General features: G+C 36.2%; 1 pseudogene; it reads left to right on the top strand.

Annotated features, from left to right (window-relative positions):
• The first annotated feature begins 778 nt into the window (after window positions 1–778).
• On the top strand, window positions 779–8848 carry LOC123324050 (annotated as a pseudogene).
• The last annotated feature ends 12753 nt before the right edge of the window (window positions 8849–21601 follow it).

The following is a 21601-nucleotide window of genomic DNA, read 5'->3' as shown; positions in this document are numbered from 1 at the left end:
CCTCTAAACATAAAAAATGACCACAGACACATTAGCAGGTGCAGTAGAGATCAGCCAAGGTGCCCTAATTCAGAATGGCTCAGTTCACCCACACACTTATGAGCTAGATAGATTTTTTTTAAGCTTTTAAGTTTGGGGTTGTTTCGTTTTACAGTAGAAGCTTATTTCTTAGCAGTTTGCTTCCTAGAAGTTAGATATATTTACAGTAGATCTGGCCCTTTTGAATTTTACCTTATGAAGAGAGTTACACCTTCCCCAAAGCAAACCCCATAGGGCTTTGGTAAGAAACAGCTAAGAAGATAGACAGGAGAGTGTATTGCAAATTTTAAGAAGTATTTCAGAAGTTAAGATGTCATAGATTGAATTTTTCCTGTTCCTCCTCTCTAAAATACTGCTAAGTACCCTAGAAATAATTTTATAGACAGTCATAAAAGGACTGAAATCATGGAAAGAAGTTGCCCTGGCAAGGAACCTCAAGACTAGAAGAACAAAACCAGACATAATTTCCTGGATTTGCTTTTCATATATCATATATCTTAGAGTGGGCATCAGAGAGGGCTGTGACCTGAAACTGCTAATGGGCATAGAAATAAACCAAAAAAAAAAGAAGAAGAAGAAAAACATTCTCTTTCTGGCAAAGGATTGGGAAAGGGGATGCCTAACTTCCCTGCCCCAGAGGGACCAGCAGATACAGAAGAGGATATGCACTGGAACTAGATGGCTAAAAATAGGCCAGGCAAAGTGCTCTCTCTATTGTGAGTCCAGCCTCCCTCACCCAATGGCCAGTGGAAACACCTTTCATTCCCAAGGTGACTACAGCAGAATTCAGTGGGAATTCAAACAGAATAATGAAGCAAGAGATCAGAAAACTAAATTCTCTTTGGGGTACAGCCCAGAAAAGTAGGCAATAACCTGCATATTGAACCTAAACAGAGACTTCCTGCTAAAATCAAAGATGTATATAGGATCCAGGGCTTCTTTTTTTTTTAATTTTTTTTTTAAGATTTTATTTATTTGTGAGAGAGAGAATGAGAGACAGAGAACATGAGAGGGAGGAGGGTCAGAGGGAGAAGCAGACTCCCTGCTGAGCAGGGAGCCCGATGCGGGACTCGATCCTGGGACTCCAGGATCATGACCTGAGCCGAAGGCAGTCGCTTAACCAACTGAGCCACCCAGGCGCCCGGATCCAGGGCTTCTTAACATAATATCAAGAATGTCCAAAATACAACCAAAAATCACTTATTGTACCAGGAACCAGGAAAAGCATAGCTTGAATGAGAAAAGACTCTCACCTGATGCCAGTGCTGAGATGACTCAGATGTTGAAATTATCTGACATAAACTTTAAAGCTCCATGTTTTTAACAAGTAATTAAAAATTCCCAACACAAGTGAAGGAAAATAGAATATTTTAGCTATGTGATTTGCTAATATCTAATCTATAAATGATTAAAAACAACAAAATGGGAATTATAGAACTGAAAAATATGACTGAAATAGAAAACTCACTGGATAGACACAACAGTAAAGTGAAGTTAAAAGACGGAATCCAGAAACTTGAGAACAGAGCAGAGGAATTTACTCAACCTGAATAACAGAGAGCAAATAAATGCTCCCCCCTCCCAAAACAAAGAATGAAAGATCTTGGGGCTGAGAAGGTATTTGAAAAAATATGGCTAAAAACTTCCTAGATTTGGGCGCCTGGGTGGCTCAGTTGGTTAAGCGACTGCCTTCAGCTCAGGTCATGATCCTGGAGTCCAGGATCGAGTCCCACATCGGGCTCCCTGCTCAGCGGGGGGTCTGCTTCTCCCTCTGATCCTCTTCCCTCTCGTGCTCTCTGTCTCTCATTCTCTCTCTCTCAAATAAATAAATTAAAAAAAAAATCTTTAAAAACTTCCTGGATTTGGTGGAATACCTAAGCTTATAGATTCAGAAGCTTAGCACATCCAAATAGGTTAAACACAAAAGAATCCATTCCAAGACACATCATAATTAAATTTCTGAAAAGTAAAGACAAAAAAATTTTTAAAGCAGCCAAAGGGATATCAAATCAAATGACACCATTTTGTCATCTGAAACTATGGCGGCTAGAAGAAATGAGCATAACATTTTTCATGAGCAGAAAGAAAAAAACTGTCAGATGTGAATTCTATATCTAGAAGAAACTGTCTATCAGGAATGAATAAAAATAAAGACATTCTCAGATGAAGGGAAACAAAATTTGTTGGAAGCAGACCTACCTTTAAAGAATGTCTAAAGAAAACTCTCCAACAGAAAAGAAATGACAACAGAAGGCATAGAATTTCAGAAAGAAGAATAATGAAATGGTAAAAATAGAGGTACATATATACTATCCTGATGAACCTCTTAAGTTTTATTTCATAGTAGAAATAAAAATATAATCTGTTGGGTCATTCAATACACTGAGGAAATAATTGAAACAATCACATATATATAATGAAATAAAATATTACATATAATATTGGGAAAGTAAACTGGCCTAAAAGGAAGTTTTTTATAGTCCACTTAAAGGGGCTAAATGAAGATACCCAACAGACCATATTTTAATGTCCAGAGCAACCACTGCAAAATGAATTGTACAAAGCAATACCCTGAAAATCAATCAAGATAGAATCCCCAAAATTGTTCAAATAACACACTTGAAGGAAAGAAATGAAAAACAGGAAAGAAAGAAGAGACAAACAAAAATCGTAAAATGTCAGCAATGCAAACATCATACAAATATAATCTGGAATGCAGTTGATTATGGAACAGAACCTGAATGTGGCCCACTATTTCTGAAACTCATAGACCAGACATTTGAATTAACCTCAATTGTGTTTAAATTTGGCTCTGTGATTTAAATGGGTTTTTTTGGGTAACCAAGATGTTACTCATTTTGGTAAGAACACTCCCTCATTTAGCCATGGCTGAGAGATTCTTGATGGAAAACTTCATTAAGAAAACTTAATTTACTTCCAAATATATATGGAAACAATTTGTGGCTTTCAGGTTTCAGGGTACTTACAGATGTAAGAGTGCATACTTCAGTGATTTTAGGTTTAATCTTGTGAAAAATCATAAGGACACAAGAAAATATGATAAAGCGGTAAATGGAGATTGACAATGAGATTTCATTTTTTACCCAATCAATTGACATGCATTTAAACTGTTGATAACCAGTGTCTAAGAAAGTACTCTCTTTAACTGTGAATGAGAAAGTCAATCTATACAATAATCCTGTAGGAGAATTTAGCACTATCTATTCAAATCTGAAACCTGTAGGTCCTGTGATCCAGCATTGCTACTGCTCATCTACTCTAAAATAACATTCAGTGTTCACTGATGTACAGTGTAGAATTGTTTGTAAAAACAAACATTTTGAAACAATCTAAATGTTCATGAACAAGGTGATGGCTATAGGGGCTGCCATGGGCATAGTTCCTAAGGCCAACCCATAAAAGTAGTATTAGTGAACAGTAGGTCTGCATGAGCCATCTTTTTGAAAGGAGAGAAGCTAGAAAATAGGGTATTGAGTCAAAGGACAGAACAGACCAACTGAAGCTTAAGAATAAGTGCAAGTGACAGGTTGCCAGAGAGATAGAACCTAATGGTTTAGAACAGAGAGACCATGAGACACAGATGCAGACCAGAGCCCTTTCAGGGTGACTTACAAATATGTCGTCCTGTATAGCACATTATGGGGCAGCCTCCCAACAAATTGTATAAATTAATTGTAGGCTGTAGTCCTTGTTTTTATGATTTACTTTCTCTAGAGATTATTAGGATTTTCCTTCTAACCTAGATGTTCTGAAATTTCAGATGTATACATATGTATTTGGAACCAATTGGTTTGGATTTGCTTTGTTTTGTTTTTTGTTTGTTTTGCTTTGCTTTGGTTTTGTAAACCCTCCTCAATACTGAGTGTGCTCTTTTGTCTGTCATACCTTTCTATCCTTATAGAAGAATTTCCTTTTTTATCTCTTTAAATATTGCCTACTCTCCATTCAAATTATTTTTCTGAAGCTCCATTTAGATGATTTTTTCTGGAACTTCTGGACCTATTTTCCAAATCTCTAAAATTTTCTTTTATGATTTCTGTTTTTTTCCTATTTTCTCTATTTTCCAATCCAAGCATTCTTGTTTACAGCCATGTCCATTTTATGCATTAGCCTATTCCAACAAGTTTCTTTTTATTTATTTATTTATTTATTTATTTATTTACTTACTTACTTACTTACTTACTTACTTACTTACTTACGGTTGAGGGGAGGGGATAGGGGCAGAGGGAGAGAGAGAATCTTAATCGGTCTCCACACCTAGCATGGAGCTGACTCAGGGCTCGATCTCACAACCCTGAGATCATGACCTGAGCTGAAATCAAGAGTCGGAAACTCAACTGACTGAATCACCCAGGTGCCCCTAGTTTGTTTTTAATTTTATAGCTCCTGTTGGTTCTTCCTTATATTCACCTAATCTTATTACTGAATAAAATGCAGTCTCCTTTAAAAACTTTTTTTTTAGATTTTTTTTAAATTTATTTATTGAGAGAGATAGTGATAGAGAGAGAGCATGAGAGGGGGAGAGTCAGAGGGAGAGGCAGACTCCCCGCTGAGCAGGGAGCCCGATGCGGGACTCGCCCCCTGAGTCCAGGATCATGACCTGAGCCGAAGGCAGTCGCTTAACCAACTGAGCCATCCAGGCGCCTCCATTATTTTTAATTCTTGAAAATCTTGTTCTCTTATTTTGTTTCCATATGTGTAAGTTTGTCCCAGTGTTTGTTCTCTTTAATGGCATTGATTTCCCGCAAGTGTTGAGAAGAAATTGTGTATTCATCTTAGTAGTTGAGTTTTCCTATTAGACTATATTTCTTATTCTTCGCACAACTCATCAGCTCCAACCATGGTCTTTACTTCTGCCACTTATCAGTGAGAATGGATAAGATACAGAACTAGACACTGACTGAACAGCTAGTAATCTGTAGTGCTCCTCATTCCTCTTAGGCATCCATTGCCACTAACAAGGTACTGCCCCGAGTCTCTGATGTAAACTCACTTACTCATTGCTTCATCTTGGAAACAGATACTTGGATCTTCACTGCCTGTCCTAAGAAGCATTTGACAGAGGTTAAACTGTCAGGTTGCTCCAGTAACCTAGGATATTGTCCCTGGGCTTCCTCCTATTTTTCATACAACCCTACAACTGTAAAATTCCTTCTGAAATAAGCGATAGTCCTTGATCTTTTGGGCTGCAATTTCCCTCTACAATTTCTACCTGTCCATGATTGCTCAAAATTCACTTGTTCCATTTATTTTTTTTTATGAGTGTGACTTTTAGGAATGGGGTGCTGTGGACTTTCCAGGTGTGCTTAGTTTGCCACCTGGAAATGAAAATCTATCATCTAATATCTATTGATGTCTAGAGATGAAGAGCTAGGGCATCAGGGGTCTCAGCTTTTAACAGTGATGACCATTTTAGGGACTTTGTTAAAAGCCCTTAAAATATGATGCATTTGTATGTATTAAAATTTCAAATAAACATAACCTTTGACTCAGGAATTTAAATTCTGGGAATTTGACCAATATTGTTAATGATACCATTAAGTTAAGATGCTTAGTTAAGGACATTTATTACAGCATATTTTGGAATAGCAAAGCACTGAAAGCCATCGGGATGTCCTTCAGAACAGTTGACTACACATTTTGGTCTATTTTACTGTGGTATATTATGCAGCTCTTCCAAAAAAAAAAAAAATGAGGAAAACATACATGTGTTGACTCACAGGCCTGACAGTGACTTACCTTTAAATGAAAATATCAAGTTATTGAGTAGTCTATGAAAGACAATAAACGGACAATGGATAGACTATATATACACAGTTGAGTAGGGGTTGGGGTGCTGACCCGCATGTAGTTGAAAATTCCCATATAACTTTTGACTCCCGAGAAATGTAGCTACTAATAGCCTACTGTTTTTTGTTTCATTTTGTTTTTTTTAATAGCCTGCTGTTGACCGGAAGGCTTACTGATAACATTAGCAGTCAAATAACACACATATTTTATAGCAAATTCTGAATAAATATTCTTTGCTTGTTATCATTTGGTTGGTCTTCATTTATTCCCACATATATAAAGTACAATATTGTTTGTAAAAATGAATAATTGTGTATGTTTAAATAAACAATAACAAAAAAGGCTACACATGATTTTAAGAGTGATTACATCAGGTATATGGGATAGCATGTATTAGTTTTATAATTCAAATGACTAAAAAAAAAGATACCATGACACATTAACCCACCCATTTATCCACATAGCTTATTTCATATAGCAAATAAATTCTGATGGTCATATTAAATGTTATGTTTTTCTATCTTTATAAATATTGGGTGCTCCATGTGACTATCTTAGGAGACTTCTGACAGTTGTTCTATGTGAATGGGATTTCAAAACTAGAGAGTCCTTAAAATGACTAGAAAATAATTTATTTTTGGGGCGCCTGGGTGGCTCAGTCGTTAAGCATCTGCCTTCGGCTCAGGTCATGATCCCAGGGTCCTGGGATCGAGCCCCACATCGGGCTCCCTGCTCAGCAGAAGCCTGCTTCTCTCTCTCCCACTCCCCCTGCTTGTGTTTCCTCTCTCGCTGTGTCTCTCTCTGTCAAATAAATAAATAAAATCTTAAAAAAAAATAATAATATTTTTGAACTACAAATATTATAGCTTAGTGAGAACAAAAATTTTTAAATGCTTTCTTTTTCTTTTCAATATTCACTCCATATTTTATTCTCATCCAAGTTAGACTTGGACACACTCTAAAATTTACTTGAGTTTTATCTAAAGTATTGCTATATCCAAAGGAACAAAGAATTTTTCTTATCGGCCCCTTCCTGCTGAACTTCCTAATGCATTTGATTCCCTGCTATTAACCCAGGGGACCTATGTTCACAATCACTTTGTGCTTAAGACCCTACAGGTTTAGTCATGTATAGACACTCCTATAAAGATTATTACTTTTTTTATATACTAAACAAATGTTTGCCAGTATCCCTATGGCTTGTGGCTAAAAGATGACTAGGAGATCAACCAGTCAAAACACTGGAGAATCTCAGCTATTCTCTGGAAACATTATTTGCTTGAGGGGGAAACCACCATGAACTTTCAACAGTATCTTGTAGCCTTTTGTTAGGAGAGTGGGAAAAAACCCATAGTTTCGTCAACCTTTAAACCCTAAGTCCCTTCAAAAGATTTTCAACAGCTCTTGATAAATGAAAAATGTGTAACAAAATAGTTACAGTCAAATAAAATAGTGTTCAATTCTTAGCCATATATTTAAGGAAACTCATAAGTTTCCAAACCTTTTACTATCTACATGGGTAATAAAAAATGCTTCATGTTGCAAGAATAAAAAAGGAGGAAATTGTTCTGTTTTAGATCAAAGCTGTATGACTTTTTCTTCCCAAGAAAAATTTATGTATATATACAAATTTTATATATTCCATTGAGAAAATATAATTTCTAATTATATTAAATATTTATCCCTCTGAATTTAGTACAGTATATAATTACTCAAATATCACTTGTTTTTATTAGAAAAGACTAAGGATTAGTTGTCATTGGCCACAGGATTCTGGTAACTATCCTCTTGTCAAAAAAACCATGATTAAGTGATCTACATAAAATCTCACCATAACTTTTTGCAGTGACTATGTTGGACTCCAATCACCAAAAATGCATATTTTAGGATCATATTTTTAAAGGACAGATTGTTTGGATTGACTACCATTTACGAAGATGGTGGGGATAGAAAAAGTACTTGTCTGAAATGAAGGTGTTGCATGCATTCTGAATTTATCTGGTGTTTGATTCCATTCCAATTTAATCTATGCATTCCTATGTCATTTATTGCCATGGTAACTGGATACTCATTTTAAAAATCACATCAAAATGTGAGTGAGGAAAGATGCAATATTTAACTGATGATACGCTCTTATCATGATGGAAAATATTTTAGTGGTAAGTGAATATTTAAGCAAATATCATTGTCTGATATAAAAACTAATATATTTAAATCAGTAATTGCTATTTTGTCCCCAATTCATAGAATTAAACATTGCTCTAGTTTTTTCTATAACATTGTTTATTTTATTTTAATTTTAAAAAGCAATATATGCCACTTTTGAAAAAAAAACCTTGGAACTTTACCCAGAGAGGGGTCCATATGGCGTTGTTCTGCGTTCCCGTCGTAACTTAAAGGGAAACTATCACAGTGTCTGGAGCCCTTGATATCAGGCAAATGAGGGAGGAGGATGTCCACAAATTCCGTGTAGCAGGAACCTTGGCACCAATATTGACTTTCAAGTGGAACAGTACATCTACAAAATGCATCTACATCATAAATCTCAAGAGAACCTGGGAGAAGCTTCTGCTAGCAGCTCGTGCTATTCCTGCCATCGAAAACTTGGCTGATGTCAGTGTGGTATCATCCACAAACACTGGTCAGTGACCAGTGCTACAGTTTGTTGCTTCCACTAAAGACCCTTCTATTGCTGGCCACTTCACTCCTGGAAACTTCACTAACCAAATCCAGGCAGCCTTGTGGGAGATCCCTGAGCTAACTACCAGCCTCTCACAGAGGCAGCTTATATTAACCTGCCTACCATTGCTCTGTGCCATGTGGACATTGCCATCTGGAACCACAACAAGAGTGCTCAGTTAGCAAGTCTAATGTGGAGGGTGTTGACATTCTGCGCATGTGTGGCACCATCTGTGGTGAATACCCGTGGGTGGTCATGCCTGATCTCTGCTTTTATAGAGATTCTGAGGAGGTTGAAAACCTGAAAAGCTATGACTAAGGATTGCAGGCTGAATGGACCACACCAGTTCCTGAATTTATTGCTATTCAATCTGTCTGAAGATGTGCAGGTACTATTGATATCTACCCAGCAGTTCCCTACTGAGGACTGGTCTGCAGCTCCCGCTGTTCAGACCACTGAATGGGTAGGAAAACCGCTGAATGGTCTTAAACTGTACTTCCACGGAGTCTTAAATAGAAAATAGAAATAAGATTGATGGAAAATAAAGTTTCTTTAAAAAAACTTAGAAAATACAGAATGCATAAGGAATAAAAAAGTACCCATACGTCCTATTTTGAAGAATAATTATTGCCATGATTTTGAAAGTGTTCTCTTCCAGCTTTAATAAACAAATAACTTTATTCATTTAGGTTTACTTATTAGATATACAGAGCCTTTTAAGTAATGACAAAGAAGGAGATATGATGAAAGCCTGGTTGAGTAAAAAGAGGGCAAATTAAGATGTATATTCATTTATTTCATTGGGGAAGTGTTTTAAGAGTATGTATCAGGAAAACTATTGACTGGCTAACTAATGCTTAACTGAGTGATTTTTATTTTAGAAGTTAATTTTTGTCTATATCAAGCATATTGAGGCAGTCAGTAAAGTATTCTTGCAACTGCTTAATGATATTATCATCCAGGACATTTATGTACTAGCACTCCAATATCCTCAATGTGCCAGTTTCTTACCTCATGCTGCCAAGGTGGCTGCTAAACCTCCTGACTGCCTGTCTGGTTCAAGGCAAGAAGAAAATAGGAAGGACAGGAGCCAGTGACATATGTTCCTTTTATGAGGAAAGCTCAAGTTTTCCATAAAGTTCTCCCCAAAGACGACTTCTTTAATCTTGCTGAATCAAGTTTAACTTATGTTTATTATCTTTTTAGTAGAAACCAATTATTATTGACCAGTGTTCTGACTCCTCTACCATAATGAAGGCAAAGAAAAGGAATATTAAGTTTAAGGTTATTTTTTTTCCAGTCCTTCTAGGAAAATGGGCAAGTGAAAAAGGGGTTATGAATTGTATTAGTTTGCTAGGGCTGCCATAACAAAGCACCAGTGACTAGGTAGCTTAAACAGCAGAAACTGAGCCTAGAAGTCCAAAATCAATGTGCCCGCAAGGTTGATTGCTTCTGAGGGTATGAGGGAAGGATCTCCTCCAGGCCTCTTTCCCTGACTTGTGTGTGTCTGTCTTTTGTCTGTGTCTTTTCACATCATCTTTCTTCTATCTCTGTCCAAATTTTTCTTTTTTATAAGGACATCAGTCATATTAGATTTGGGTGCACCCTAATGACATTACTTTGTTACCTCTGCAGAGAGTATATCTAAACAAGGTCATATTATGAAGTACTGGGGGTTAGTACTTCAGTGTCTGAATTTGAGGAGGAGACAGTTCAACCCTTCAACCTGTAATAGGAATGTTTTATGTAGAATACGTGGGGCTCATTATAGCTATCTCCTTACGGAGACCGCAGACTGAGAAATGACTGAGCCATTCACAATCTTCACCTATTCTCACATTGAGGAGCAATTTGGGTCAAAGGGCTGATGTGGCCAAAGCCCATCAATTCAAAGCTGAATTGGCCTCCAGGGCTACTATAGCTTAGTGTGACATCCAATCTCAGTATGTACTAGTTCCTGTGGGGTCTCCATGGAGATACCTTGGTATAGCTAATGGGATTACTTCTTTAATGATCCAAAGAATACCTAGTGAGAAGAATTCAATAATTAATTGTAAATACCTCATTTGAATACTTACTGATCAAGAAAATCATGTTGAATGTCCTAATGTGCCTATTATGAGTTTTGAATATTGTTCAAAAGGGAATGCTGTGGTTACTGGAGGTTGAGATAAGAAATTAAATAGACAAATCTCTTTGTAATACAGGAAATCTTCTCTCAGCCCAAAAAGAAAAGAACATTCTCATTCTCTAAATACAACTAAACTTGTACTGAGTGGTGTTATAGGTTTAAGTAGTATGTATTTTTACATAATTATTTATATATTACAGAGTTTGTGTCCGACATAGGAAACATATTTAATGTCTATGTCAAGTAAATTAAATATTGCTATCCAAAAGAATCAGAACCATAAGTTCTGAAAATAATTTATTGAGGTGAAATTCCCATAACATATAGACTAATTTAAAGTTAACAATTCAGTGGCATTGAGTATATTCACACTGTTGTGCAAGTACCACCTCTTTCTAGTTCCAAAACATTTTCATCACTCCAAAGGAAAACCCTTTATCCATTGCAAAGGTTCTCCCAATCCCTTCTTCCTCCAGCCCTAAGCAACCAGCAAACTACATTTTTTCTTTTCTTTCTTTTCTTTCTTTCTTCTCTCTTTTCTTTTCTTTTCTTTTCTTTTCTTTCAGAGCAAGCAAGCATGAGAGCAGGGAGGGGAGGAGGGCAGAGGGAGAGGGAAAGAAAGAATCTCAAGCAGGTTTCATACCCAGCACGGAGCCAGACATGGGGCTCATTCTCACGACCCTGAGATCATGACCTGAGTGAAAATCAAAAGTTGGATGCTTAAGTGACTGAGCCGCCCAGGTGCCCCATATCTTTTTGCTTTATCTGTTCTGGATTTCTCATATAAATGGAATCATATGATATGTGACCTTTGGTGTCTGGTTTCTATCACTTAGCATAATGTTTTTGAGGCTCATCCATAAATGGCATTTGGGCTGTTTCCATGGCTTTTTTTATAATTAGGAAAAGTGCTGTTAAAAGCATGCATGTACATGTATTTGTTTGAATAAATTTTTCAGTTCTTTTGGGTATATACTTAAGAATAGAATTTTGAGGTCATATGATAATTTAATATTTAACTTTTTGAGGAAACACCAAACTGTTTTCCACAGTGGCTGAAGCATTTTACCTTCCCACCAGCAATGTATGAGGCTTACGATTTGTTAACATCTTGCCAATACTTGTTATTATCTATTATTATTATTATTATTGCCACCCTAGTGGAGGTAGAATGGTACATCATTGTGGTTTTGATTTGCATTTCCTTAAGAACTAAAAATGTTGACCATCTTTTCATGTGCTTGCCAGCCATTTATCTTTTTTTTTAAATGCCTATTCAAGTCCTTTGCCTCTTTTTTAATAGAGTTGTCTTTTTGTTGTTGAGTTGTAGGTGTTCTTTATATATTCTAGAAATTGGACCCTTATCAGATATATAGTTGCAAATATTTTTTTCCATTCTGCAGGTTTTATTTTACTTTTTTGATAATGTCCTTTGATGCATGGAAGTTTCAAATTTTGATGAAGTCCATTTTATTTTTTCTTTTGTTGCTCGTGCTTTTGGTGCATAAGTATTTTTTAATCACATGCACACACACTTACGCGGTATTGGTGAGCAGGCCATTATTCCATATCTATAGGGTAATTTTTCAGAGTATTGGGATGCATATTCATGACAATATTATCAGTTTTTATTTTGCTTGAATGAACCTTGTCTTCATTAATTGAACTTAATATTTACCATTGTTACTTTGATAACATGTTTTTCATCAAAATGAAATAAAGATAGAAGGATATGTATCATCTTTTCTGAGGTACATAATAACACGAAATGTAAACTTTTCTCATTTATTCATTCATCAAACATTTTTCAAGCACCTACAATATGCTATTTTAGACAATGGAGACATACTAATGAAAAGATAGACAGTGCCCTGTCCTCACTGAGAGTACATCCTAGGGAATAAATCTAAATAAATAAATAAATCCAGGTAGTCATGAATCCTATGAAAAAATAAAGCAGACTAATGACTTAACAGGCAGACTATTTTAACTAGGGTGATCAGGGAAAGGCTACTGAAGATGTGACAATTGAACTGAGACCTGAATTAAAATTAGGGAGGAAATCCTGGGAGGAAAGCATTCCAGGTTGAGGAAATCACAAATGCAAATGTCATGAGTTTTCCAGTGACAGAAAAAAAGCTACTATGCCCCACGGAGAATATGATGTTTATCTTGGAGTAAAGCAATGCTAAACATAGTGCATAGACAGCAAATATCTCTTGTTGGTCACTTGATTTATTCAGTGACCATAGACTGGGCATGGGGCCGGGCATTAAATGCTATAATACATACCCAGGGTTAAGGAGAAAAATTGGGAAAGAGAGGTGGATCAGAGAAGAGAGGTGTACGAATAAAAAAGACATAACTTTATCTCCGTGGAATTACAGTCTAGTAAGGATATTATAAAAGCATAGCTAACTGTAGCATAATGCAGAGGAAAGGTCAACTAATTATGAAGGATTGAATCAGGGACGCTTATTAATCCTGCATTTAGAACATATGTAGGATTTCTACAGCAGTGGAAAAACTTTTAAATTAAAGGGAAATAAATACCCAGAAACATGAATGAGCAAAGTGTGTTTGGGAAATGGAGCAGTGCATTGTAAATCAGAAAGTATACAGAGAAATATGTAGGATATAAAAGTTAAGGGTGTAAAGTGGGAACCTACACACCTGTCCCCACTACACTAGAACCAAGTGTTTCAAAGAGGATGGAGCACATTCTACTATCTGTCTAATTTCAATCAGAACCTTAGTAGAAACTGTGTGCTCTGTCAGTACAATGGGGAAAGCAATGCAGATAGCTTTCTTATGATCACTCCGTTTGAAATCTGATGTAAAATATTCTTCAGCAAGAGTAGGAAAATAAATATATATGCTAAGCATTACTGGCTGAATTGTTTTCTCTCCCAAATTCCTAAATTAAAATCCTAATTCCCAGTACCTCAGAATGTGACTGTATTTGGAGATAGGGTCTTTAAAGAGGGGATTAAAATACAATGAGGTCCTATGGGTGGGCCCTAGTCAATGTGAATGGTATCTGTATCAGAAGAGGAGATTAGACCACAGACCCACACACAAAGACCATGTGAAGGCACCGGGGAAAGATGGTCAACCTCAAGCCAAGGAGAGGGGCCTCAGAAGAAACTAACCCTGATGACACCTTGATGTCAGACTTTTAACCTCCAGAAGTGAGAGAAAATGAAGTTCAGTAATTTAAGCCACCCAGTCTGTAGCACGTGATTATGACAGTCCTAGCAAACTAATACATGGAGAAAAAAAATTTTTTTAAAGCTTCATTTATTTATTTTAGAGAGAGAGAGAGAGAGAGAGCAGGAGGAGGAGCAGAGGGTGAGGGAGAATCCCAAGCAGTCTCCCTGCTGTGTGCAGAGCCTGATGCGGGGCTCGATCCCACGACCCTGAGATCATGACCTGAACCGAAACCAAGAGTCGTACACCTAACTGACTGTGCTACCCAGGCACCCCAAGAAAATTTTTTTTAAATGACAGTTACTCTCTGTATCATTCATATTAGATATGAGGAGTTTGGAGTGTCAAAAGGTTATGCAACTTGGGTGTCACATAAATCTTGCCATAAAAAAGAAGACACTTAATTTTTAAATAGAGGGAGTCTATAATCTATTATCCTAACTGGGACATTTTTGAGAGTGTATTTGCTGCTATTATTAATTACGATGAGACAATAGGTGTAAACCAGGTCAGACATCTAAAAAAATAGTATCTAAGGCTCCCTGAAGAAGCAAGCAGTTCTCTCTTCAATGGATCTTTCTTTGACATGTTCTAGCTGGAAATGAAGATGTTTTATAAGCTATTAACAGGATGTTGCCAAGTCATACCTTGCCTCCTTTATGAGTATCCACAGTAGAAATTTTCTAATTTTAGTACCAAAAATAATTGTACTTCTCATGAGCAATTAATTGGTTTGGTTTATCTTTTTGAGACTATGAACTGTGTGACTGTGTCTCCCTCTTCAAGTTAGGCTGCTGGAAAGCTTAGCCCAAATGTGCTTGCTCTTGCAGGTGTAAAGATGAGTATGATAGGCCATTTTCTTAGTCTCATTTCATTTTCTGTTCTCATATTTGTTTTCCCTTTTTCTTTCCCTTCCATCTTTGTCTTTATTATATCTTGTTATGCTTTACATATCCTTGTAAGCCACCTTAAATCTTCTTCTGGAATAAAGTTATCAGTTAAATCAGTCAGTCACTCAAAAGATCACTTCCTTTTCTGCCGCTGTTCAGACTTTGTTTTGCTACTCAGCACCAGTTACAAAAATCTGCATCCAGATTCCCTCTTATTAGATCACTCTGTTTGTGTCCTAGATGTTTATAACTTCAGGGTTTCTGAGCCTGTGTGCAGTCATGTGGAGATTCCAAGGTTGGATACAAATGTGAAAATACAGGGACCATCTGGAAGAAGCCCCACATTAGTTTGTAATACCTGCATATATTCTTCAGTTGAAGTAGAGGAAAAGTAACTTTCCTTCTCCAAAATAAAAACTAAACAATTAATATGATTTTAAAAAGAGAACATTTTCTAAACTACAACAACACTATAGGTTGTCTATAATTATAATGTGCCACCTTACTGAAATTACCCTAGATCAAAAAGAATAATTTTAGGTTTATTACATTGTACTCTGTGTACCATTGCTAAATATAGACTCTCATATTGGTCTACTCCAAATATACAACTGTTAAAACATGGGGAAAAGGAAAGCAGTTTGTTGGCATGGCTTCAGCAGAGTTCTTACTGTGTTATTCTTCCTGGGTACATTTTTTTTTACACTTAATTGTAACACACCTGCCTTATTTTTCAAAGATACAAAGAAACAAATAGCATGTCGTAGTGTGTTTGGCTCTGAACAGGACTAAATGAGCAGCTGTATCTCCATTGCAAGTCTACCATGGATAGTTCTTCTCTAATTCTTACTTCAGATAGACAAAGGAAGAGAAATAAACTCTGCTATACTCCTGTTTTCATTCAGCAATGCATAGGCTTTGAGGCTTTCTTATAATCAGTTTGTGAGGGAAAATATGTGATAGTTTCCTCCCTGAATATAAAGTGTACACTGAAGAATACAAATAGGAAAGAGGGTGTTATTTATGGACTGAATTTGGCCCCCCTCCCATTCATATGTTGAAGGTATTTCCCAGCGTGACTATTTCGGAGATGGAGCTTTTAAATCGGCAATAGGGTTAAATGAGGTCATAAGTATGGGGCCATAACCCAAGACCTCTGGTGTCCATATAATAAGAGGAAGAGACACCAGGAAGGCATGCACAAAGGAAAGGTCATGTGAGGACACAGAAATTTGCCATCTGTGAACCAAGGAGAGAGGCCTAAGGAGAAACCAACCCTGCCAATATCCAAGGACTTCCAGCCTCCAGAATGGAGAAATAAATTTCTGTTGTTTAAGCCCCACAGTTTGTGGTATTTTCTTATGGCAGCCCTACAGAGGAGGATGAGTACTAATGAAATGTGTATTTATTATGTTTTTGTCTAATCCTATGCAAATTATATTATTTTGAACCCTGCTACAGACTAAGAGTAAGCAGACTACATGTTCTTATATATATTCTATAAATGAGAATATAGGAGTAGAGGACTTGACCTCTAGTTACTGACTGGAAGCTACAAATGCAAGAGCCATTCCTTTATGGAATCCCTTGTGTATATTTCTCATCTTCCAGCACTTACTCTTCTCTTCATATATTTTGAAGCATACATTCAAATACACATTTTCTACGTAAAAGGTGATAGCTTTTATTTGGCCCTGTGTAGTTTACCAGCTCACTTGTATACCCAAATGCAACATAAAGGCTTTGGCATTGGGAAAATATATTAGCTCCTGTGCTGTTCTGATAAAGTAAATTTCAAATAATGCTAGCTAACTGGAGTGCCCCAGTGACATTACAGGGCCTCACATTAAGGACTTCAGAGTATTCTAACTAAAAATTATACAGTGATTTTTTTTTTAATTCCCACAAGACACATTATAAGTAAACATTAAATTTTCATGGTAGAATCAAGACAGGAAAGTAAAGTTGAAGACAGGGCAACAGAGAAAATCAAAATGCCATAAGATATACGCGATCCTACCAGTCACTATAAATGAGCACTGATTTACTTCCAGCATTCTGATATGTTTGCATTAATTTATTCAAAACCAGTATATAAACAGTTTTGTAGTTTAAATGCTGTTTTGGATGACCAGCCACTTGCCAATGACTTGATAAGTTTTGACACTTTTCATTTTTTATATAGATGTTCATGGAGTAGTTTTTAATTGTACTGTAAAAAGAGATAATTTGGCCCAGACAGCAGTGGAAACACCACTTTCTGGGTAAGGAAGAGCTTTCCTGCCCAGTTTGTATATCGTATTTACTTTTGACAGCTTGCCAACTGAGGCAACCTAACTATATGAAATTCAACACTGGAGGTAACTGCCTATATGTGGGCAGGTATGGTTGTGTCACATTATGTGAACGAAGAGACCTTCATTATTTTTAACTAGGATGTTTATTTTTCTTTGATAATTTAAGGAAAGAGACTATCTGCATTTGAAAATCACTTGTATTCTCTTTAAATTTTATGAACAAAATGGAAAAATTGGATCAATTTTGAACACATTTCTAAAAAAAAAAAAAGAGTTTATAAGCTGGAGCTTAATATGAGAATAGAAAGATGTTAAAAGCCGATTGATCTTTTTAAAACATTATTTATTTCAATTCAAGTATAATTAACATACAGCATTACATTAGTTTCAGGTGTACAGTATAATGATTCAACAATTCTGTGCATTACTCAGTGTTCATCACTGTAAGTGTACTCTTTAATAACCTTCACCTATTTCACTGTTCCCACCCACCCACCACCACCAGTTTGTTCTCTGTATTTAAGAGACTCTTTTTTTTATTCATCACTTTTTTCTTTCTTCATTTGCTTTGTTTTTTAAATTCCACATATGAGTAAAATCATATGGTATTTGTGTTTCTCTGACTTATTTCTCTTATCATTATACCCTCTAGATCCATCCATCTTGTTACAAATGGCAAGACTCCATTCTTTTTTTATGAGTAATATTTCATTGTGTGTATGTATATATATATATATCTGTGTATGCACATACACACATACACATCATACATACATACCATATATTCTTTATCCATTCCTCTTATAGATGAATACTTAGGTTGCTTCCATATCTTGGCTATTGTAAATAGTGCTTCAGTAAACATAAGGTTATGTGTATCTTTTCGAATTACTGCTTTTGTATTCTGTGGGTAATTCTATTTTTAATTTTTTCAGAGAACCTCCATATTGTTTTCCACAGTGGCTGCACCAGTTTGCATTCCCACCAGCAGTGCAAGAGGGTTCCTTTTTCTCCACATCATCAGCAGCACTTGCTGTTTCTTGTTTTTGATTTTAGCCATTCTGACAGGTGTGAGGTGATACCTCATTGTGGTTTTGATTTTCATTTCTCTGGTGATTAGTGATGTTGAATATCTTTCATGTGTCTGTTGATCATCTGCATATATTCTTTGGAAAAATGTCTCTTCATGCCTTCTCATTTTTTAAATTGGATTATTTGGATTTTTTTGGTGTTGGGTTGTTTAAGTTCTTTATATATTTTGGATATTGGATATATCATTTGCAAATACTGTCTCCCATTTGGTGGGTTGTCTTTTTGTTTTGTTGATGGTTTCCTTTGCTGTGTAGAAGCTTTTTATTTTGGTGTAGTCCCAATAGTTTAATTTTGCCTTTGTTTCCCTTGGCAAAGGAGACATATCTAGAAAAATGTTTCTGTAGCTGACCTTGTAGATATTACTGCCTATCTTTTCTTTTAGGAATTTTATGGTTTCAGGTCTCACATTTAGGTCTTTAATCCATTTTGAGTTTATTTTTGTGTAGGGTGTAAGAAAGTGTCATTCTTTTGGATGTGGCTGTCCAAAAAGCAGATTAATGTTTTTTTTTTTTCCCCCTAAGATTGTATTTATCTTAGAGGGAGATAGAGAGTGCAAGTAGGGAGAGGGGAAGAGGGAGAGAAAAAGAGAGAATCTCAAGCAGACTGTGTGCTGAGCACAGAGCCAGACGTGGAGCTTGATCCCACAACACTGAGATCATGTCCTGAGCTGAAATCAGGAGTTGGACGCTTAACTGACTAAGCCACCCAGGTGTCCCCAAAGCAGAAAATCTTTAATGAGGATGAAGGTCTAGGTACAGGAACCAGTTTTTTCTCCCCTTTTACATTAGGCATTTTTAGAATCAAGTGAATAAGTGTTTTCCCTCAAAGAGGGAATTAGAAAACTAGGTTATTTAGAAAACTAGAAAATGGGAAGCCATGTCTGACACCTCCTTCTGCCCTACCCCTATATCTAATCCACCACCAAATCTGGGTGGTTTCCATTTGCTTTGCCAAGATACACTATTTTTTACCTAGATTACTATAGTAGCCATCCATGTATTGGTCTCCATACTCCCTGTTTTGTGTTTACCTCAATTTATCACCAGATTGGTTCCAGATTAAAAAGCAAATCTGGCTACCCCCTATCAAAACTTTTAAAGGGATTCCCAGTGGTCATAGGGCAAACTGAAATCCTTAACGTAACCTACTTGACTTTGCATGGCCTGGTGCCCACCTTCCTTCATAGAGAACTCTTTCCCCCTCTCTGTGATACAATCACAAAAATCTTCTTTCATATTTTCTAATTAACCTTGCTTCCTTCTGTTATGAACCTTTTCACATTCAGTTCCTGCTCTTAAAATACCATTCACCAGCCCCCTTCACCTAATTCACTTGAACTCTTAATTCACATCTCCGTTCAATTATCATTTCCTTAGGGAAGGCTTCTATAATCTAAGTAGGTCAATTTCTTCCCATCATGTGCTTTCAAAGAATCTTGCACTTTTCTGTCATACTGCTTTTCACAGCTGTGATTTACTTTTATATATATATTATGCATGTTCATCTACACCACTATAAATTTGGTAGTGGCCTATACAATGTCTACTTTTGTATGCTGTCCCATATCAGGATCTAACACAGTAACTAGAGCCTAATTGGTTCTCAGTCTTTTCATTAAAAGTTAATACATTTTATCTTTGTACATCTAATGACTCATTAAAAATTTATAACCTCTATTTTTGTTCCCTCTCATGGGAATACAATTTCTACATACAGTAGGCACACCCAAATTTTTTTGTAAAAATTTCAACTGTACCAAAGAAACATGGTAAGATCTTAATTTATGCCTTAGAAAATGTCAGTGGTATGATGTATTGTGGTACTTAGAAATGTCTTATGGTACTTAGATCTAGGTGTATTTCTTTTAAGTATAATTTTATTTGTCTTATGGAGTCCCCACTTCAGTGGAGTTTAAATATTCACATAGCAATATTAATTAAAAGATCATCTTGTCAGAAAAATATCAAAGCTTGAATTTTGTCAATAATCTCTTACGTCTTAATTACACATGAAGTTCCAAAAACATAAACATGCTTTAAGAGATATGTTGACCAATAGGACCCAATTTTAATGTTAGCAAATTTTATAGATAAGATTTTTTTAAAGGCATATCTATCTGGAAATGTATACTCTCATAGATGACAAAAGGCCAAAAGAATATCATTTATAATATAGAATTTATTTATTTATTTATTTAAAGATTTTATTTATTTATTTGAGAGAGAGAGAATGAGAGGGAGGAGGGTCAGAGGGAGAAGCAGACTCCCCGCCGAGCAGGGAGCCCGATGCGGGACTCGATCCCGGGACTCCAGGATCATGACCTGAGCCGAAGGCAGTCGCTTAACCAACTGAGCCACCCAGGCGCCCTATAATATAGAGAATTTAAAAATAGATGGTCATGAGTTTGCAGTGCTCTCCAGTTAATATATATTTTACTCAAGTTATATTTATTTGAACATGCTTAATCTGCCTAAATTAGAACACAGTGTAGTCATTTAGATTGGCTAAGAATAAACAACACTGAGAAGGCTTTGAACAGACTTTAGGTTTGCAGAAAGTAAGTCAAATGGGTGAATTTTATGGATCCACATTCATTTTGCGTAAACTAGGTTGCATAGTTGTTTTGTTTTGTTATAGTCTGTATTGGATACCTTCCTCTTATTATGTTTAAGCCTTATTTCCTCCTTATGTGTTATTTATATGGTTCATTTGTCATAATCATTTCTAAATCAACTCATAAATTGTATACTCATTTTGATTATTTGACATTTGGGATGGTTTATTTTTCACCCCACTTATTTCATAAAATGGGTGTTTTATTCATACAGTGTGGCAAATAGAATAAATTATGGTGGTACACCTTCCTAGAATTTCACAAGATAGTTAAAACTTACACACAAAACTTCACAACAGCCCAGCATTGTGATTTGTATTTGAAATCAGGGCCAGAATTTCCCTAGTTTTCATTAGTGAAATATTCATTTCTCCATGTCCAGGGGAAAAATACATTTTCTCTTGAATGTAGAGCTCATGCTACTGAATTTAGCAATTCCAGATAAGTCAGAGAGTTCATTATTTCTGCCCCACCTTGGCCTGAGTTGGGTTAACTTAATTGTGGCTCTCTTTCCCCATGTTAACAGCAACACTGAAAATAATTTAATGCAGTCTGGGGCACTTTACCCATTCTGTGAACTCCAGATAAGTTCCAGATGAGCTACAGAAAGGAAGCAATATATGATGAGGCAGGAAGTCTGCATTTATTAGCAGCAAGTGCTAGGTTGCCACTAGTATCGGAACCCTTCTCTCATCCACTTCCAGGCTGTCTTAATATACCTGTAGTTCCAATGCATATGTAATGGACACCTGTGTGATCAGAAAGCCCATTATTATTAATTCCTAAGGTTAACAGTATTTATATCTTTCCCTTTAAAGGCATTTGTCTATCTAAGAG

This window comes from Neomonachus schauinslandi, chromosome 1 (assembly GCF_002201575.2).
Source record: "Neomonachus schauinslandi chromosome 1, ASM220157v2, whole genome shotgun sequence".
Lineage (NCBI taxonomy): Eukaryota > Metazoa > Chordata > Mammalia > Carnivora > Phocidae > Neomonachus > Neomonachus schauinslandi.
This window is presented reverse-complemented; position numbering and strand designations above follow the sequence as displayed.